Source organism: Protopterus annectens, chromosome 4.part1 (genome assembly GCF_019279795.1).
Source record: "Protopterus annectens isolate FY-2018-M chromosome 4.part1, PAN1.0, whole genome shotgun sequence".
Classification (NCBI taxonomy): domain Eukaryota; kingdom Metazoa; phylum Chordata; order Ceratodontiformes; family Protopteridae; genus Protopterus; species Protopterus annectens.
The window spans coordinates 26031142-26053110 of record NC_056734.1 but is presented as its reverse complement, the minus strand read 5'-3'; positions in this window follow the sequence as shown (position 1 = coordinate 26053110).

The following is a 21969-nucleotide window of genomic DNA, read 5'->3' as shown; positions in this document are numbered from 1 at the left end:
TGGCCTTACGCTACACCTGCACTACTTCATGGATCACTATATGCCTTCATTTGCATGGTGCAACACTGCGCATGGGGTGATTAGCATACCTATGCCGAGGACTGCGCAGTTCTGGCATACGCCGGTAGTGCACATGGTATTGGCTCATACCTGAATCACTCGACGGCCATATTTGGTGTTATTCCGCCTATGCTACGCCTGCGCCTGGTGCAAGCTTCATGAATTCCGGGGATAGATATAATATTTTTCCTAGTAACATGCGAGCAATCCTGGTCTATATCATTTTATTGAATTGCAATTCGGCAAATAGCAATTCATCAAACCTCTATTTAGTGAACGACACTAAAGTGAACAACAAAATCGTTCATAGGGTAAGGAAGCACTTGGCCAACACCACAACGTTTCCCTTTTCTCCACTATAGTGTGATCTCAGAGTTGTCATATATAGTTAGAGGGCCCCCACTTGGGTGGGTTTGATTTTGTGTGGTTTCTGTTCCAGTATGCCTTTGGAGAAGTGCTTCCTTACCCTGGGAAAGATTAAGTTTTTCGCTGAAATGTTATTCGTTAAATAGGCATTTGATGAATTGCTATTTGCTGAATAGCAATTCAATAAAATGATATAATCCCAAGCAATCCAGTATGTAATTAAAAAATGTAATCATACCTTACCAAGTTCAGTTGTCGTCTGTGCAAATCCAGAGTAATAGCAATCTTCTTCAGTGTTAGCCACATACACAGCTCTCCTCACCTTTAGGTTCCCTGGCTACACAGTTACCTTTTCATAGTGTAGATTCAGGCCTTTGAGCATGGTGAAGATGCAAATGAAGTGTGAACTCATTAGAATTGCAGAATCCCAAAATCTTGGCTCTTTGTAGCAGGTGTAAACATAGTGTAGGCACTCCCTCAGTGTTAGTGCTAATGGATTGTAATTGTGAATTATTACTTGCAGGGTGAAGGAAAACACAACAGCAATTCAGACTCTCCTACCTGAAGTGAGTTTTTCAGCCAGGTTACACTTACAAAGTGTTGAAGTAATTGTAGCAAGATTTTAATTGTAAGTTAGAAGCACACATTTCTCAGTTTCTATTTGCAAATATCCAAACTCTCCTGCCTTTGTTGAAAACTGTGTATTATTGTCATTTAATATTCTCATACATTTGAAGGACAGTTTTGCAAAATGCCTTACAGATAACGTGTCTCAGGTTACTGCTCAGATAAAAGAAGAATGAACACCATTCAAAGAGAAGACAGAGCTGCATTGCTGCAAGCTATAGTCATAAATGTTTGTGAGATCACTCATTGCACTTAATCTGAAATTAACACATATACAATTAGCTGAGAGTGTACACATGCCATATGTCTCTTTAATACTGTGGATGATTTGTGACCTTCTTGAATGCACATTGATTTTCACTGCTGCTGCAAAGCTGTTTCTGCAGCAAAGAAGTATAAGGCACCCTTACTGTGTTTTGTAGGGACATTGGTGTGACAGTTCAAATCCAGAATTGTATAAAATTGTTAATATGAACTAACATTTATTTAGTAATGTTACATTTTTTTTATTTTTTTTAATATCATCATTTGAGCAATGCATGGCTTAGCACAAAAAAGAGGAAAATGATAAATACAATAAATGTCATGTAATGTACTTCTAGGTTAAAGACTACATAAATTAAACATGAATCATGTTTGTGTGTAGCACACCTACTGAACATAGTGAACCGTTAGATGTATACTATCCGTAGATCACAGTTCAAGTCCCATATTTGTCTTTTTAGGATGAAAGCTAATAAACACTGCTCACAAGGATAAAACAAGGTGAGAATTGCTTGCCATGTTTGCACATTGCTTACAATCTCACAAACCTGGCCTAATGGCCCACATGCAAAACAGACAAGAAGCAGACATTCTCATTTTCAAATAGGATATGTTGTTGCATCTTTTGATTTCCATTGCACAAACCCACTAAGCGGCATTGCAGGATGGTTAGCAATCTTCTCCAATACCTGCAGGTCTAGAATGCCTGCTAACAGGAACTAGACATTAAACAATTTCAAAGCAGATACATTGTATCCTCTATGGTTTACTTACATGCAAACATGATAAGCAGCATTGCTGGGTGGTCAACATACATAATTAACAATGAATATAAAAATAAATATTTGCTTTATAAGTGTTCTTGTGGCAGCAGGTGTAAGTGTAGGACTGCAATACAGGTGAGTCTAGGTTCTAATTCAGCAAAGTCTAAAGTTGTATTCCTGTATTAAAATAAACATGACAACAATCAAACATAGAAATATCTGTCTACAGCAGGTGTATTAAGCATACACAAGATATCAGATATATACTGAATGTGGTACTGTGGGTATCAGTACAATTATGGTTCTACAATTGCACATTTATTTTCTGAAGTGTCATGTGAATCATGTTTGTGTGTAGCACACCTACTGAACATAGTGAACTGCGAGATGTAGACTACCTGCAAAAAGCTGTTGATGTCATAGCATACCCTGTCACTATTTTGATAAACAGAACCATAACTGAAGCCTCTATCCCCTCTATCTGGAAAATATCCCATGTCATACCATTCCATAAAGGTGGCAGCTCCATTGAACTGTCAAACTATAGACCAATAACTATCCTTTCCCCCCTGGCTAAAATTATGGAAAGGTGTATCCATAAACAACTCTTACACTACCTTATTCAAAATAATCTTCTGGCCAACTCCCAGCATGGATTTAGACCACAGCACAGTACCACCTCAGCCCTCCTCTCCTTTTCTAATGTTATGAATTCCAGCCTTAACAACAACAAACTATCTTCTGCCCTGTTTCTCGATCTTTCCAAGGCTTTTGGCATGGTTAACCACCAGCTACTCTTACTTATCATAAATAAAATATCCCTAAACAACCATGATATACAATGGTTTCAATCTTATCTTAGTGGAAAACAGCAGGCTGTCCTTTGGAAGGAGAAACCCTCCACCCTTCACCCCATTACCATTGGTGTCCCTCAAGGCTCTATATTAGGTCCCCTACTTTTCTCCCTCTTTATCAATGACCTCCACACTGTAATCCCAAATGCAACCTGTATACAATATGCTGATGACTCCACCCTGATCTGCTCAGCCTCTACCTTTACAGATCTCATTAGTTTAACCCAGAAAACCTTTAATACAGTTGGAAACTGGATCTCTAATCAACAGATGATATTAAACCCTAATAAAATAAAGCTATTGCTCTTCTCCCCTACTTGCAAATCCTCTCAACCTTCATTTACTATAACATCTAACAATGGGGCCATAATCTCACCATATATGTATATCAAACTCCTGGGTGTTATAATAGACAACAACCTCAAATATGATATGCATGTAAACCAAACGATTAAAACCATTAATAAAAATTTTGGCTCCCAATACAAAAATAAACCTTTTCTCACCCCTCTATCTAGGACTGCCATTGCCCGTTCCCATCTGCTTTCATCTCTACTCTATGCCACACCAATACTCACTAACTTGAACAAAACTGATCTCAGTAAACTCTCTAGCTGCTACAATCAAATTGCCAGGTTTGCCACATAAACTCCCTACAGGACACACCATTGTAAAACCCTGCACCTCTTAGGTTGGCTAGAACTCCCCAAGCTATTTTAATTTAATCAACTTACTGTAGCATTCAAGGTTATTAACCATCCAGAAAAAATGCCCTTCCTTAAAAACATCATCCATCCCTACAAAAACGCTAGGCCTCTTTGTTCCACTACAAAACTTTTGGTTCAATCTGTTAAAGCTAACAACCTCTCTGGAGAATCTTTGTTTGCAAATTCAGTAAGCAAAACCTGGAATTTGCTCCCATCTGACCTTACTCTGAACCCCTCCCTTAATCATTTAAAAAAAATCTAACCCAGTATTTTAAAACTCACTGGTTATGCCCTTACTCTAACCCTGACTAAAGCCTCATCTACTTCCATATCCCTGCAATTTCTTATTCATAGCAACTAACCTCTTACACTAAAAGGTTTGAAAAGAGAAACTATAATATCTTTGCAGATACTCTGTATATAAGCTGCACCTATAGGTTTGATAAGAGAAACCGTAACATATCAGTATATATTTCTGTATATAAACTGTATTCTTCATAAGCTTGAAATATGAGACTGTAACTTGTATGTTAATACAATATGTTTTGCATATACAGTAACTTGCTTGTCTTTATCGGTTTGTAGGTTTAGAGCTATTCTTCCTGGGCATCCACTTTAAATGGACATGTATCCAGTCGGACTATCCCAGTCAACAAATGTAAAATAAAAATAAAATAAAAACAAATGTCACACGTGTTTTAAACACAGCATTTTAATGCTTATGTATAAGTAATGAGCAGATCTGCCAAACAAGGTCTCAGTTGCAATGGGCACTGTGCACAATAATGATTACAAAAATATACTTGTAGTCCAACTTTCCCTGTGGAAACTGGTATAAGTTAATGCTCCAAATACAGGTGAGCCAGGGTTCTAATCTAGCACACTCTTAATTTTATTAATGCTTGTCCACTCACTTTTAACAAAAAAAAATAAATAAATAAATAAATAAATAAAAATAATTATAAATAACAATAAGCATGTATAGCAGTGGAACTCATACAAGTTACACGTGTAACAGACCGTATACTACATATTCTGATTCTGTAATTACAATTCTCTTCTGTGGCCTTGGATGGCCTTTAGACCTGAATGATAGTCAAACAAATATGAATGTATAAACCAGGACCTTGTCAAGCAACACACATACATGGGTAATGCCTCACTCTGTCATGTGTATTTATACATAATTCACAAGTGCATCCAGCAAGCACTTCTTCTGTGGCAAGAATAAAAAAATCACCTACCTGGAGGAATGTTTTTTTGCTTCTAATGCATAGGTTTGAATCCGACATTGCCCAAATTAATTTTATCAATGTGTAAAGCCACACAAAAAAGTGTCAGGTCATAAAATGGGGTCTATATCACATAGTCGAAGTGTCAAAACTTTAATTATGTAAATATCAAACCCAAAAGTTAAAAAACTGAAAACTCCAAACACTCAGAACAGCGATTTTTTTCCCAAGGAAAAAAAAATCGCTGTTCCGGTACAAAACACACAAACACACGAATGCTACATACTGTTTCTAATGTGGGAGCTTCACCCCCTACACCGCCTACACCCTCCCTACTTAAATATACCAACTCCAAGATTGCACCACAGTGGAGGAAATAGCAAAGCTGCGGAATGACCTACCAAATTCTTTCCCTGGGAAAGAATTTGATGTTCCGTGGCTTTGTTATTTTTAGGCTTCGAACTTCCCAGTTCGAAGTTTCGGCGTTCAGACATTTGTGCATTCAGACTTATGATATACACCCCATAAAATGTATGTCCCCAGTACGTCGGAAAAGTTGTATCAACTAATATTTACAGCAGCATCCAGCCCATAAACTAATGCCAGCTATCAGATTAACCTTCCTCTTTCAAAAACTGCTTTGGTCTCTGTTTGGCACTGTTGTTCTCTGCTTAATGTTGTGCAATCACGGTTACTGTGGCTGTTCTGGTTTGTGCATGAGCAGTAGAAGCAATGACATGAATTGGAGGGAAAGCACTTTTACCTATTGCATTTTGCCCTGAGTGGACATGTCTGGAGATAGAAGACTTGTATAAAATTTAAGCTCAAAGGCGGACTGTTGAGAAGTCCAGAATCTTTACTAGATTCCTTGTAAAGTGCCACAGCTGAAGGCTCTTTCTAGGGGACTATACCATCTCCCAGTACAAGTCTGAGGCATGGAATAGTCTGGCCAAGGCTGTCTCCAGAATGACTGGCAATCCATGCCCTAAAGAACAGTACAGGCACCATTTTGATTACCTCAAAATGTGCAGCTGGGATACACTCAACCAGGGCTAGCTGAGTTTAGTACTGCTGACATCCTGAAGATTGGGTAAGTATACAGATAAAGAGAATTTAAACTAGACAGACAGCTGCATATAGGCAAGACATATGCATAACGAACTTAATTTGTTCTCTTCTTTTTATTCCACAACCAACCAGGATATAATGGTGAATAGGGAGTCCAATGCCGAGTGTTTGAAAAGAATAAGAGAAGCAAGGGGTATGTATGCAGCACAAAATGACTATAATTTTATCTAAAGTATTCCTCTTCTATAAAGTAGAAGGCAAATTAAGCATGCATATCCTAACTGTAACATCAAGCATGCACTCTTCTGTCTATAGCACAAGCCAACTATAAGAGTCAATTCTAATACAGTAGTCAGACATGGGTTGAAATACTACAAGTAAGAAATATATTGTCAAATTATTTAAAACTATTACATAATAATTTCAACAGAAGTGGCATAAGTGTCTTGCTGTTAACTTATTCTGTATAATCTGACCAAGCATATGCACAATACATGCTCACTCTAAGGACTACTTTGAGCAATCATCAGTTATAGTCTGTAGTTGTTAAAAAGTGTACTTAAATGTAAAAGTAGAAATAAATTCTTTATATTGTAATAATTCATTGTATGTCAGATATGATGATACTAATTAACTCTTTTTTCTCTTACCACAACTCTTATCAGAGTTATTATTTTTATATGTGTGGTCACAATGTTTTCAAGTCATTAATTTCCAACAACTCACAAAATGCTTTACAGCACAGTGAGGTAGGCCAACCACTGTGGCTCAGCCTGCCCCCACTCCTCCAGCTCCTGCACTGATGCCCAGCATATCTGGGACCCAACCTGGCAGCACTACATTTGCTGCCCTGCAATACCTGGGCCTTCCAAATTAAGTAACATTACCCCAGCAGCTGGTGTCACGGTACCCTTGGGGATCAATGGTGGAGGTGGAGATTTTGTCATCCATCAGAAGTTGCCAGGCTTAGTGCATAAGGTTGTGAATTGCTCCATTGGTGCACACCTACAATGGATGGAGAGGATGCTCTCTGTTATGTTCCATAGAAAAAGACATCAAGCACTCTAAACACCTCTCCATTCAAGGTGTCCTCCACCTTGTTGTGTCCCTCACCATTCCTCTGTCTTATCATGTTTGTCCTGTTTGTATCCACTTCCTCACCTACCCTACCTACCTGACCCAGAAATACGAACTCCTTTTACCCAACATTCCCCACTTACTGAAGTAAAAATAAAAATATGGGCACCTGTCCCACAAAAAAATATCGTCACATACATAGCTCACCACTTCACAAAGGTGTCTTCTCTACACACTTGATTTGGCTATATAACATGATTGCATTGTTGTCATCCCTATTTGTTGAGGTGATAGTCTAAATTCAGCTAATATTCTATAAATATTCTTATTTTATACTATTGAAGAAGTGGATAGCTATGGTTCTTACCTCCCTCCTGTAGACCTGAGTGTGTGGTGTAACTTTAAGGAGAATGTCAAAGTGAGGGCAAGTGCATATAAATAAAGAGCATGTGCAGGCAGCAGTGCCATTTTGAGTGAACAGCCAGAGAGTTAATATGTATGAGTGCAGTAGTCAGTCTGTTTATAAGTTTATTTAAATTTATGTTACTAAGCCTCAATCCTGATGTGTTTCTATGTAATAAAGCTGCTTGAATCAAACGCATAACCATTCATCTATTTTATGCTGACTGGATGAGCAACATGGTGTCAGAAGTGGTATGCCTGAATGACATGGTGTCAGAAGTGGCATGTCTGAGCAACATGGTGTGAGAAGTGGCATGGCTGAATGGCATGGTGTCAAAACCGGGATGTCTGAGCAACAAGAAGCCAAAAAGAATCCAGAAGTAAAGCCATGAGTTGCACAGTAAAATGTAGGTATATAGAGGAATGACTCATCCTAATCTGCTCAAACAATTAAAAAAAGGTCAAAAATGAATTTTAGGTAATTAAAACTTGCATAAATGATTAAGTCACAAAGCACAAAATGCATTATTAATCAAACAAAAAGCAGGAATACATTATTGATTAAAATAAATGCTCAAAACCATAATATTTGATAAAATTATTTGAAATACTTATGAGAGTTTACAGAATTACTTTTGTTTTGCATAACGAGCATGTTAAAAGTAAAATGAGCACAAGAAAAGTATAATGATATTGATAGAAGTCAAATGAGCATAACGAGTATAATAAAACAGCAAAATGAGCATGGAAAAGCAAAGTGAATGCATTTTGTTTTTAGTAAACAACCAAGGTTTTTGATATGAGCTACTATTTCACATTGACTAAAGCTATTCAAAGTATAACTAGTGTTGTTCGAAGTATCTCAAAGTTTTTGCAGTGTGTGCTTTATTAGAGTACAATTATTTTGAAGAGTTTACATTCCGCAAAGTACAGTTATTTCACAAAGTGCAGTCAGAATACAGTAATTTCAAGAAGTTTCTTGTGCTGAGTACAGTTCATTTGTAAAGTACAGTCATATCGAAGTGTTTCTTGCACTGGGTTGTTTTGCAAAGTACAGTGATTTCAAAGTGCTCTTGTGCTACAGGGACTTACTTCACAAAGTGCAGTCATTTTGAAGTGCCTATTGTGCTGTTGAGCATAATTATAAGTTTCTGGCATAAACGTCTGACATATATGTGTGTATATTCATACATAATTCCAAGGGTTGTTATTACTGTGTGTTGGCATGGCAGATGCATTTCACAGACCCAGTCCACTTGTGTTTCATCATAATATTGCAGGGAATTGGAGAGTATTTGAGCAGGAATACAATATTTTCATTCAAGTAACTTTTTCTGATAGAGATGCACATATGAGGAGATTTATTCTACTTACTGTAGTGGGATCAGAAGTCATTGAAAAAGAGCATTAATTTGTCTATACACAAGCAGTATATATAGTAGAATGGGAAAACTGTCATATCGTTGTACAAGCTGAATCATGGGAGGACTCTGAGTACTTGGAATGTAAATTTACAGAAATGTGTAACCCTCAGACAAATGTTACTTTGGAGAGGCACTTATTTTATACAAGAGACCAAAAGCCAGGAGAAACCTTTGCAACTTATATTAATGACTTGATAAACAAGGACAACATGTGCAGATTTGGTGATTTGAAAGATGAGTTGATAAAGAACCGGCTTCTGTCTGGTGTTAATGCTGCAGTGAGAAAGATTTTGCTTTGAGACAGTGATGTAATGTTGAACAAAGCCATAGAAAGGCACACAAATTTGCTTACAAGTGATAAGAGCATGGTTTCAGCAGCCTCTAGAACAGACACAGACAGCATGCAGCATGTGACTAACAGAAACAGGCTGAAGCACATGGCAACTGCAGCCACTGTGGGATTTCCAGGGAGAGACCATAACTTTCTAGCAAGTTCTAAGACTATCTTATTAAAACAGATATGCCCCATGCAGTACAAGGGTGAGTCAGCAAATCCCAAGTCAAGTCTCATTGTTAAGTGTCATAATTGTGGTGCCAATCATAAGTCCAAAAGAGAAAAGTGCTTAGCAATTGGTCAGCAATGCCATAAGTGTAAAAAATGGAACCACTTTCAAAAGCTTTGCAAATCAAGCAAGTCTCGTTCATTTATTAACAAAGGTCACTCAAGAAAGCAGGTGCACCTGAAGAAGCAGATGTGAAAGTGCTTGTGCCTGATTAAAGCTTTATAACCTGGAGCCTATCTTGTGTCCTACTGTTGTTTTTGTAGATTTCTGAACTACCTTGGCCAACAGTATCTGCTGACATATTCAAGTGGAATAGTCAACATTACTTAGTGTTGGTAGACTCTTATTCGAATTGTTTCGAAATTGATTTGCTACCCAACCTAACATCCAGCATTGTCATTACTAAGTTGAAATGTCATTTTTCAGTCCCTGGTAGCTCACACAAAGTTATTTCTGGCAACAGTTCCCAGTTTATCAGTAAGCTATTTCATATATTTGTAAAAGAGTGGGACTTTATCCATATTACCAGTAGTCCTGAGTAACCACAGTCAAACGGCTTAGCTGAACATGCAGTATAAAGCGCAAAGCAATTACTAGAGAGGTCAAAGTATAACAATATCAATATTTTCTTGAATTTGCTTAATCTCAGAAATATACCCCATAACAATCTACTTGGCTGACCTGCTCAAAGACTTCTAACTAGACAAACCAGAACAATCTTGCCTATCAGTTCCAGTTTGTTGGTGCCTACGGCTAAAACACCACAGCAATCAAAGCCCAACTATTCAAAAAGTGTTCATTCCAGAAGTCCAACTATGATAAAATGAGCAGATTTCCTCATCCATTGAAAGCAGAGATAGTGAGGATGCAAACACCGAAAAAAATTTGATCAGACTGGTCAAGTGAGATGTGTATGTGCCAAGCTGGGATCTTACTTAGTAGAATCTGAGGGTATAGCATACAGAAGAAATTTGCAGGCATCTTGTCCTGGGGCGGGAATCAATATCAAAGCATCACACCTGTGATACAGACTCTAGATCTCAGAGCAATCCAGATGATGTTCCCATTGAAGGACATGCCTCAGTACCTATTCCCATTCTTGATGATGTTCCATATGTTGCTGAATTTGAAAATTCATTAAAGACAGTCCCTGTTGTAATCCCAGTCCTAATTTTTATGTCACATGATCAAGTCATATTTCCAGACCTAGTGTAAAATACACAGCAACCTAGACATGATTGTTTCACTTGTAATTAGTTCTGTATATCTGCATGTCAAAGGATTATTTCTATACAATTGCATATCAATGATTATTGTCAGTATTTATGCGCATGACTTATTTCTCAAAGAGGGAGGATGTATATCAGAGTGTGTGTTGTGACTTTAAGAAGCATTTCAAAGTGAGGGCACCTGGGTATAAATAGAAAGCATTTGCAGGCAGCAGTGCCATTTTGGGTGAACAGCCAGAGCGTTAACATGTATGAGTGCAGTAGTCAGTCTGTTTATAAGTTTATTAAAGTTTAAGTTACTAAGCCTCAGTCCTGATGTGTTTGTATCTAATAAAGCTGCTTGAATCAAACCCACAGCTATTCTTCTGTTTTATCCTGACTGCTCAAGTAACACCTCTCTCCTGCACATTCCTCTATTGTTTTCCCTTTGTTCTTCCCCCTGCTTGGCTCCCATTTCAACACTTTCCTCTCTACCCCATTTTAACAACTTTAATCTTATAAAAAAATACAAACACCAGACACATAAGTGAAAACATCCCAATGAAGTCCTTCACTGTTTGTCCTCTGTGTTTGTGTGAAGTTTGAATCATGCACCGATAATGAGTGACAGTGAATAGCAATTCAATGGTGTGGTTACCTCCACTCAATGCTGCTGAAACCTGCTGCACTAAGATAACACACAGTCAACACAGAATAAAGAATTATTTCTTTGCATTCTAAATACATCCTTAAAAGTATTAGATACTCCTGGATTTGAGTGCTATATCATCTGGGCTAAAAAGAGATATTTCAATGTACTCATAATTGCCGCCACACATCAGATAAACAGCAGGTGTGTCTCGTACAGTCAGTAGTATCCACGGTGTTTGTGTTTGCTCATCATTTAATAATATGCAAATGGGGAAAGCAGTATACATGTATATCTAGCATGTAATACTTATGTTTGCTGTCCATATAGTCTTCATCTCATGAAAGTACATGTAAACACACAACCAAAGGGAAGGCACTTTTTAAGGAAAGAACACATACTTACAGTGTAACCATGTGTCACCTACACCCATGCACTTAAAACCTGGTGTCTCATTACTTGTTCCCAAATATTTCAACTACAGTACATAAATAAATAAAAAATACTATTTATATACCATGTGTATCTTTATACTGACAATAAACATTCAGATTTTCCAATACTTTTAGTAATGTGGACATTTGTTTCCATAATGTTTGTAAAGCTGTCTCTTAAGGCATACCTGTACATTGGAAACACAAAAGCAAATACTACACTTTGCACACTCATCAGTCTGGTAACATGCACATATCTTGACAGTCATACATGGATAGCCATCCATTTCATGCAGGCCTCCCAACATATTCTCTCAAACAGACAATGATGATGTCATCCACTAAAAACTGTCCTGCAGCAGTCTAAAAGTCAGACTTGTGCTCTGGCACTTATGTTTAGTGCTGAGTTCTGTAGGTGGTGTGCCTAGTTAGGTAGGGGTTCTAGTTTCACTGCAGTCAACTGGTGCGTGTGTGTGTCTGTCTAATCAGAAGAGTATAACTGTGTATGCTGCAGTCATCAAACAATCCCATGGAGTCTCAATGTTTTGACTGTTGTACATGTGTACACATCCATTTAATTTAAGCCTCACATCTCTTAAACATCCAGTGATTATGTCATCCTGTATAAATTGTATTGCAGCATTGTAAAGGCCAGACTTGTGCCACAATGCTTGTATTAAGTACAGTGTTTCCTAGCTGGTGTACTTAGGTAAGGATTCTAATCTCATTACAGTGAAATGGTGTGTGTGTGTGTGTGTGTGTGTGCGTGTGTGTGTGTGTGTGTGTGTGTGTGTGTGTGTGTGTGTGTGTGTGTGTGTGTGTGTGTGTGTGTGTGTGAGACTGTCTAGTCAGCAAAACATGTGTGTATGCTGCAGTAATTATTACCAATATTTTGACACTTGTACATGCCTACACATCCATTTAACGTCATCTTCTCTCAAACATCCAATGATGATATTATCCACTATAAATTGTCCTGCAGCATTTCACACATCAGACTTGTGTTGTGGCACTTGCGTTAAGTACTGAGTTATCTTACTGGTGTACTTAGTTAAGCAGGGGTTATAATCTCATTGCAGTCAACTGTTATGCTTGTTCAGTTGGTTAACAATCAATATAAATTTTACACCTGCATATGAGACACTGCTGTCATCATCCTCTTCCCACCAGACACTGCTGATGTCATCACTTACAAAATGTTGCCTGACACTCTCAAAATCAAGCTTTTTCCATGACGCTAGTGTTAAATGCTGAATCCTCTAGTCAGAGTACCTTATGTAGGGGTTTTGTTCTCACTTCAGTCAACTAGTGTGTATTTGTTATTCTCAACAGATGCAGCTGATGTCATCAGTTCTAATGTGTCGCCTGACACTGTAAAAGCCAGACTTGTACTGTGGTGCTTGCATAATGTATTATGCTCTGTAAACGTTTAGGCAGGGGTTCTAGTGTCACTGCAGTCAACTGTCTATGTATTCAACAATCACTATGGTGACAATTTGTGAATGATATGTGAGTCCTCAGTTATGTCCAACCCTCTTTCAAACATCTTGTTATAGCACACAGTGATTATGTTCTCCTATGTAACATGCACTCTGACCGTACTCAAGACAAATCTCTGCTGCATCAGTAATATTAAGTTACTTTACCTACATATATAGGTGTTCTAATCTTACAGCAGGCAACTTGCCTGTTTATACATCGAACTATTACATTTGAGACAATTTTATACAGGGATGTTACTCCATATCCATGGCCTACTCTACTCACAACATCTTCTCCTCAGCATACAGTGATGCTATTGTACTCCATAAAGTGCAATGTGACAGTGTTATAGTCAGACATATGTGGTGTTGCTACTGTGACATTGCATGGCATTCATATTCTATACCTACATAGGTGTAATTTTCAAATCAGGTCCATTCTGCTGCTATGTGTATGTGTGGCTGTTGATACGTTATGGTCATTGTATAATCTTTGGGATAGCTCCTCATTTCAGTATCACTTCAGGTACCTTTCATATAGCCCCAAGGACCTTCCTTTTTCCTGTGGCCACATGACATCCTTCCTGTACAGGAGTGGAGGATGTCATCATGTTAAATATGCATATTCACATCATGAAGCAGAGTCCTTCCATGAGCCTCTGCATGCCATCTCCAGACCACTGCATGTGTGATTGTTAATTCTGTCTTGGTGGTGTGCACATGTCCCATATGGACAGTGGTGGAATGTAATGTAATCCAATAAGTATATGCTTATACACAATAGTCTCACTATTTCCCATAGTACAGATACAGGGATTTTTATTTACATGCTATAATAATGGCAATGATTTCATGTGATGTTGGCCATTAGCCTAATAATGTCTTATGACCTTATGAATGGTTGACATGTCAATTTTGCTGTCACTGACATACTGTAATGAAGTGTGGATGTATATTATGGCCTCAACAGGGTATTACAATCTGTGATGTCAGCTAATGTATAGATGGCCATTGCAGCCATTGCATTACATGCTCCTTCTATAACACCTGTACTAATATTTCCCCTGAAAACTGTTGACATGGTATGATACACTTGCATGTATACTGTTGGTTATTAGGACATGTGTTGTTGTAGTTGAGCAGATTGACCTACACAGTTCACTTTCCACAATCACAGTGACACTTGTAGTATGGCACAGGTGTGCTTGTGTCTACGTACCATCAATAAATGCTCTGTGACACACATCAATATAAATTCATTTTGGTTACATGGCAACATAAGCCTTGTCTCATACACATGCTGTTATGCAGTGAAATACACAACCAATGTAGCACATGTTTTGATACAATTGCAGCCTTGTGGTATTCATTGTATGTGCAGTTGTGTTGCTGTACCCAAGGATTATTGAGGTGGTCAGCAGCACCACTGTGTGGCTATTAGCATTTGTGTCAGGAAATGTTCTACATGAGCCACAAACAACTGATCTTTAATTTGTCCTGATATGAGTATATTCCCATAGAGGAGTGTACATCAACATGCATACTTCTGACTGTGGGAGGGGGGCATTACCTGATACATGCACGTATAGACACATCCTGACTCTCCTCATCTGTGAGATAGACCAACAAGTCATCATAGACCTTTTCTAAGAGGACACAAGTAATATCCTGATTGTTTAATGTCCTTGAGAAGATCACCAAGGGCATGCATGATGACAACAATATCATCCTGTGTAACTTTATCCAGCCAAAACATTTGACAGAAATTCACACTGAGGTATTACTGAGACATTTTTATAAGTGGCCATAAACACCTATATCATCAAGTGGGTAGACCACTAGATCACATACATGACAGATAAATATTTTGAAATGTATGAAGTAACCTATATCTAGAGTCCACTGATCAGGTCTGTACCTCAGGGCTCTGTCCTATGCCATTTCCTGTTCATTATTTAAGTCTTAGACATCAAGAATGACTTACACATCCTTTGACCAATCAGCTTTGTGGAGTACTGCAGATTGTTGATAATCATTGAATCCATGTGTGATATTAGTATAATACAGTCAGTATCAACACGCACAGTGGATTGCTGCCACAGCCATGGAGACACATGAAATGAACTGAAATAATGGGGAGATTCATTACGTTATTAAACCAATTACACAACCTAATTATACTATAGAAAGAACACTCCTATAAGCAGACCAAGTGGTCTGTTGTCTGTGTACTCCGGCAGATGGTATGCAGAACATCCACTAGCATCTGCCCACAATGGAGACTACTCCCTTGCATGTAACACAACTCCTGAGTATGTGTGGGACATCCACATCAAAGAACATGATAGTTCCATATTTCTCAGCCTTTATCATACCAGTAATTGAGTACAACTTTTCATGAACCTCACAGCACATTTTCCAGGGATGAGTTACTCAAGTGTACCACATTTGCCACAGTGAGCTCCCATCCATCTTATCAGCCATACCTAAGTATTCCCTTTGCTGCACAAACATTAGTGGTTGATGGTGCAGAACCACCATCAAGGTGTTGTACAAGATGCAAATGTGATGCATGATCCTGTGATGCACACAGTACATACACAGCAAATTGACAACATTACTGGCATGGGTTACTTTTATGACAATGTGGATTGTGTCATATATATGCCATGTACACCTTTCAACTAAACAGGGTTACTTATAGTCTCAAATACAGGTATAATAATGTCCCTCCTAACATCTTCAACAGATGTTAAAGTTTGAGGAAGGTGTGCTTGATTCCCTTCATAGATTGCTGACAAATCATAATAGATGTACAATACTTTTCTTGCAGAACTATCTATGATCACTCACAATCACATATTTTACCTCAAAGACATGGGATTACTGGTGGTGTTATTGTGATATTGTCCCTGATTGTGTGTGCTTCTGTCTACTGTTGAACATTAGTCTGTTACTATGTGTCCCACTTGGTTGAGACCTGTGCTGACATTACATTCATATTCAGTCCACTCATTTTGCACAGCTTCACAATAAGCCCCTAACCCCTATTGTATATACAGTCCCTGATATATGTCCTCTCTATTGTTCATGTTAGGATGCTTATATCACAAAGAATCTTGCATGACAGTCACATAATATACAATAACTATGCAGTCCGTACTGTATCACATCAATATGTGATTAGCGTTCATGCTACAGCTGTCTTCACTGACATGCCCTCATCTGCTTTACATTTCCATATTTCACCTGTCCTCGTCCCCTGTGTTTATTCCTACCATTCATCTGTGTGTCCCTTTACAATACACACTCTTCCCCTAACTATTTATTTATAATGCAATCTATGTACTCTTACTAGTCATTTACATAACTTTTATTCAGTATGCCCAAAACAGGTTTCCGCAATAAGCTGCACTTTATACACTTTCATGTAATGTGTTGGAACTATATACATTGTTTGTTAATAACCCTGGTAATCATTGTGGCATTCCACCTAATCCTACAGAACTAGTTTGCTGGTGTCTGTTTTGCTTTACATGGTTTCCTGGCCAGCAGCACTGTTGCTATCAACAAAATGATGCTTGTTTACATTTAAATGCAGTACATGGCATGCATATGTAATTAGAGCTGCTGCTCACAGCATATACATGTAAATTCCATGTAGGCTTCATGTTAAGCCTACGTGGAGTTTATTGAATCCCCAATGATATTTCAAAAACTGAGTTGTAACTGTGATAGTCCAACAATCTCTCCATAAATGAGCTATCCTGTTTTATAACAAGTGAATGGTCTTGTGTACCCTTACTGTAAAAATAAACATATAAAATGTACAGTTAAAACAAAAGTTATAACTTACAAATGATGAAAAAAATGATTTTCTAACTATTTCCATAACTGCCATGTTTATTCTTACATTTATTTATAAATGTGTGAATATATATATATATATATATATAAATTCAACTAATCCATAGTCCCACCAGGGGCTCCAATATCCTAGACCTGGTCATTACCAACATGGGAAATCGATGCTCCACACCTATGGTCACCCCCTCGTTGGTCATGTCTGACCATAAGCTAATCACCCTTAACATCCACATCCCACCTCCACCCCCCAGTAAGGAAACCTCCATAAAAAACTTCTCCAAAGCCATCTTCATGCTACTCAAGTCAGAAGTGACAAACTTCATGACACCCATGCAGATGGGAACTGAAAGTTCGACTGCTGAATCCTACACTAAGGCACTGTACGAGCACATCCACTCATGCATGAATCGTGCCATCCCAAATAGAACTAAGATGTTCTCCTCCAAAAAAAGGAAGCCAATCTGGTGGTCTCCTGCCATAAACAAACTTTACAACAAAAGGAAGAAACTGTTGCAGAAAAGAGGAAGATGCCAGGATGCAAAAAACTCCCTTACCAGCCTCAGTAAGAATCTGAGATCCCTCATAAAATCCTCCAGAGCTAGTTATGAAAATAAAATTGCCAAAGATTCCAAAGACAACCACAAGGCCCTCTATAACTATGTCAAGAATGTAAATTGCAATGCTCAGATCTGCTCTTAGCTACAATAGAATGGCATTAAATATAGTGATCCCAAGGGTACTGCCAATATCCTGGCAGATCAATTCAGTGCCAACTTCACCCCCGTCTCACCCCCTAAACGGCTCATCTCAATACCTGAAGATTGCCAAATTCCAGTAATAATGGCCACACAGGTAAAAAAACACACTCTAGATAGCTAAGAATACAGCACCCATGGGACCAGATGATATCCCGGGCTGTGTATTACATGAACTACAAAATGAACTGACACCTCACCTAAGTGTCATGTTTAATTATAGCCTCATTTCAGGCTTCATGCCCACTGAGTGGCACACAGCAACAGTTATCCCAGTCCACAAGGGGGATCTACCTTGGATCCTGGGAACTACTGCCCCATCAGTCTGACGAGCCTGATCTGCAAGGCCATGAAACATATTATCATGGAAATTATAAACAAAGATATTGGCAACCATCAAACACTAGACCCCACCCAGTTTGGGTTCATGAAGGTGTTAATCTTGCCTCCTGAACCTGATTGACTTCTTCAAATCAGTCTCCAGGGCCGTGGATGATGGTAAGGAGGTCCACACAGCCTATCTGGACCTCGCCAAGGCCTTTGACACCACCCCCCTTTCTGGAATCATAGATAGACTTACTATGCTGGGTATTAATCCCTGCATCACTCGATGGGTTGCCAACTGACTTACTGACAGAACCCACACTGTAAAAGTAGCTGACTCCAAATCCAGCTCCGGACAAGTGACAAGTGGAGTACCTCAGAGTTCAGGCCTGGGACTGCTCTTGTTTGGCATCTACTACTCTGAAGTACAGGCCAACACTAAGGGACTCTGGCTAACAAAGTTCGCAGATGACTGCAAACTGGTAGCCATCAGTGAATCCCCAAATGATGTGGATACTCTTCAAAAGGGCCTTACAGAAACAGATGCTTGGTGCCAGAGCCATGGGCTCAGGCTCATTGCCAAGAAATGTATATTTATCCCCTTTGGGATAAAACATGTACCCATGAATTACCACATGGGTGGCAGTATACTAAACGCCAAAAGTGTGATAAGAGACTTAGGGACACAAGTGGACAGTGGTCTCACCTTTGATAACCACATCGCCACAACAGCCAGGAAATCCTTCTGTGTGGCACACCTCATCACTAAGGGCTTTTCATCCAGGAAAAAGGAGGTCATTGTCCCACTGTACTCATCCCTCATTATACCAATTATAGAATTCAATGCCCTGTTTGGTATGTACCTCTCAAGATATCTGCAACAACTGGAAAGGCCACAGAAATACCTCACTAATAGAATCACAGGATTAAAGCAGATGCCCCATGCTGACCACCTTAAAAAACTTCAGCTATACTCTGTCACATATCGTCTACTCAGAGGTGAACTCTGCTTAACATACAAGGCCATGTCAAACCCAGAGCTGTTGGGCATGCTACACTACACGCTCCAGGGATCTAAACCTTGTCATCACAATAAACAAAACATGCTGGAGAGATAGATTCTTGACCCAGTGACTCCCCAGACTCTGGAATAGACTGCCCATACATGTCAAGGAGAGTGCCTCTTTGGCCCTCTTCAAAAGGAAACTTGACGATTGGATGGGAGAAAGGAAATTCCTCCAGAGGATCACGTCAGTTGCCTGCTAGACAGGGGTCCAGGGAAGTAAATAGTGTGGGAAGAAATAGCCAGGGAATTGTTATGGCTAGGCTTGTATAGGCCCTAGGAACCTATGAACCTATAAATCGAGACTAATAGACGAGGTGAACTTCTTGAGTTCAGAAAGTCCTATTTTGTTTAAAAAGCTTTAAAGTATTTTATAAGCCTTAAAAATTATTTATCAAGCCAAGTATTAAAAAGTGAGGATGGATTATACTCAACAGTAAAGAAACATCTGCCCCACAGCATATGTCATACATGTAACTAAGTGTTACCATTTTTTTCCAGACATTTAAAGTACCAGTACAATTTTGGGAGATTGAACCATCCACAATTCTTAGGAGCAGATAGTTTATGACATAGCATCCTAATACATTTTGAAAACTATACAAATTTACAAATATTATTATGTACATTATGAGAAATTTATAAAGAAGTATACATTGAGGAAATATTCATTGAAAACATTTCTGTTTTTATTTTAAAAGAAACATGAGTCTTCTTTCTGATTAAATCATATTACATTATGCAGAACAGTTTGACAATGATGATGTGATAAACATAATTGTTTTAGTTAGATGAAATTACTAAACATGTGAGATTAGTTGCATTTTGATGTTTTATAAGTCATAACATATAGGTTAAATACATCAGCATAAGAATGCACATCAAGAAGGTAAAAATTTACTATATGAATATTTGAAACTGTAGGTTGAAGTCTTCAAGAAGCATCAATAGCAGATGAACTATTAGGAGGAATATGCTGGGAAGATTGTCAATAGATATCCCCTGGGATTCAGTAAATTCTGCCTAGGGTTTGTGCAAAGTTTACATAGAGTTTACATGTACGCACAATGATGCATGGCGAACAGCAGTACTCAATGCATATTCATGCTGCGTACCACATTTAAGCATAAATAAGCATAGTTAGTGGCTGGCAACAGTATTGATGGCCAGGATACCATGCAAGCCAACACGCATAGCAATCTTGCTTAAGTTAGAGCACAGAAGGTCCCAGTTTTGCATGGAATGCCATGATGATCACCAGGGCTTAAAAGATAATAGTTTCCATAGCTCTCAATCTCTTTGTGCAAGACATCTGGACAAAGCCCAACATAATGGGAGGACAATGACCCAGCAATAGGGACATACTTGACATATTTTATCTTTGGAAATGTGCTAGAATAACAAGGGGTTTGTGTTAAGATACATTTTCTGAAGGATTTGAAGTCTGAAACTCAAATTTAAATACTTATTGAGTCACATCAGTCCTGAGATCATCACAGTGATATGGCAGAAAACCACAAATTTGAGAAGGAACACACCAAAAAGATATATAAGGCAGAAATCTGGACATTCTGTGAAAATCTGGACAGTTGAAAGGTATGATAGTTATGTATATGGTCCAAACACAGTACAGGACAGTGTATACAGTGTAGAGTATTGTGAAATCACATTCCTGTCATTCTGTACTGAAGTTGTGTAAATGATCTGTAGGGGTACATGGACTGCCACATAAAATAAACACTACGGGGAAGTGTGTGTATTTAATAGGGACACAGAAATAAATTGTAGAACTGAATACAGGTAAGAGGACAGGTAAAACAACCTTATGTATAGCAGATAAGGGCATGTCAAAGGAAGACAGTTGTAGCAGCAATACCAATGACATATCAGTGTGGTACAGTAGGGACTGCACAGTGAAAATGTACACATTGTGACTGTCACATGTGGTGACATAATAATGGGGAAGATGTCTGTGTGACATAAGCATCCTTACATGAACAATGCACTGGACATCTAACAGGGATGTTATATGCAATTAGGGTAGGGTGCATATTGTGAAGCTGTGCAAACTGATTTGCCTGAACATGAGTGTAATGTCAGAGAGGTCTCCAGCAAGTGGGACACAGGTAAAGCTTCATAGTCAACATTAAAAGAAGCAAGCGCAATCATGGACAATATCAGAATAATACAATCAGTAAACCCCATGTCTCTGACATAACACATGTGATTTAGAGTGATCAGAGATGACTCTACACGAACAAACTTATAAAACAATTATGACATGTCTGCACTCTATGAGGGTAATCTTGCGCTATGTCCTGGCAGCCCAACATCTGTTGGAGGTGTTAGGAGGGACACTGCTATACCTGTATGTTACATTATGATCAATACAGGCTAGTTGAATGGTGTACATGACATATGCATATATATCCCCAAATGACTGCAGTGTGAATAGCACCCCTATCCATCTAAGTGCACAGACTACAGAACTCTGCATTTAAGGCAAGCACCACAGCTCAACTGAGCATCTCTCAGATAACACTTTATAGCTGATTACATCAGCAGTGTCTGATGAGGAGAATATGGCAATTACTGTGTCCCTCATGCTGGTGTAAAAGATTGTCTGCAATGTCAAGCAAGTGCACACACACACACACACACACACACACACACACACACACACACACACACACACACACACACACACACACACACACACACACATCCTAGTTGATTGCAGCAAGAGCAGTACCCCCAACCTAAGTACACAGAATACAGAA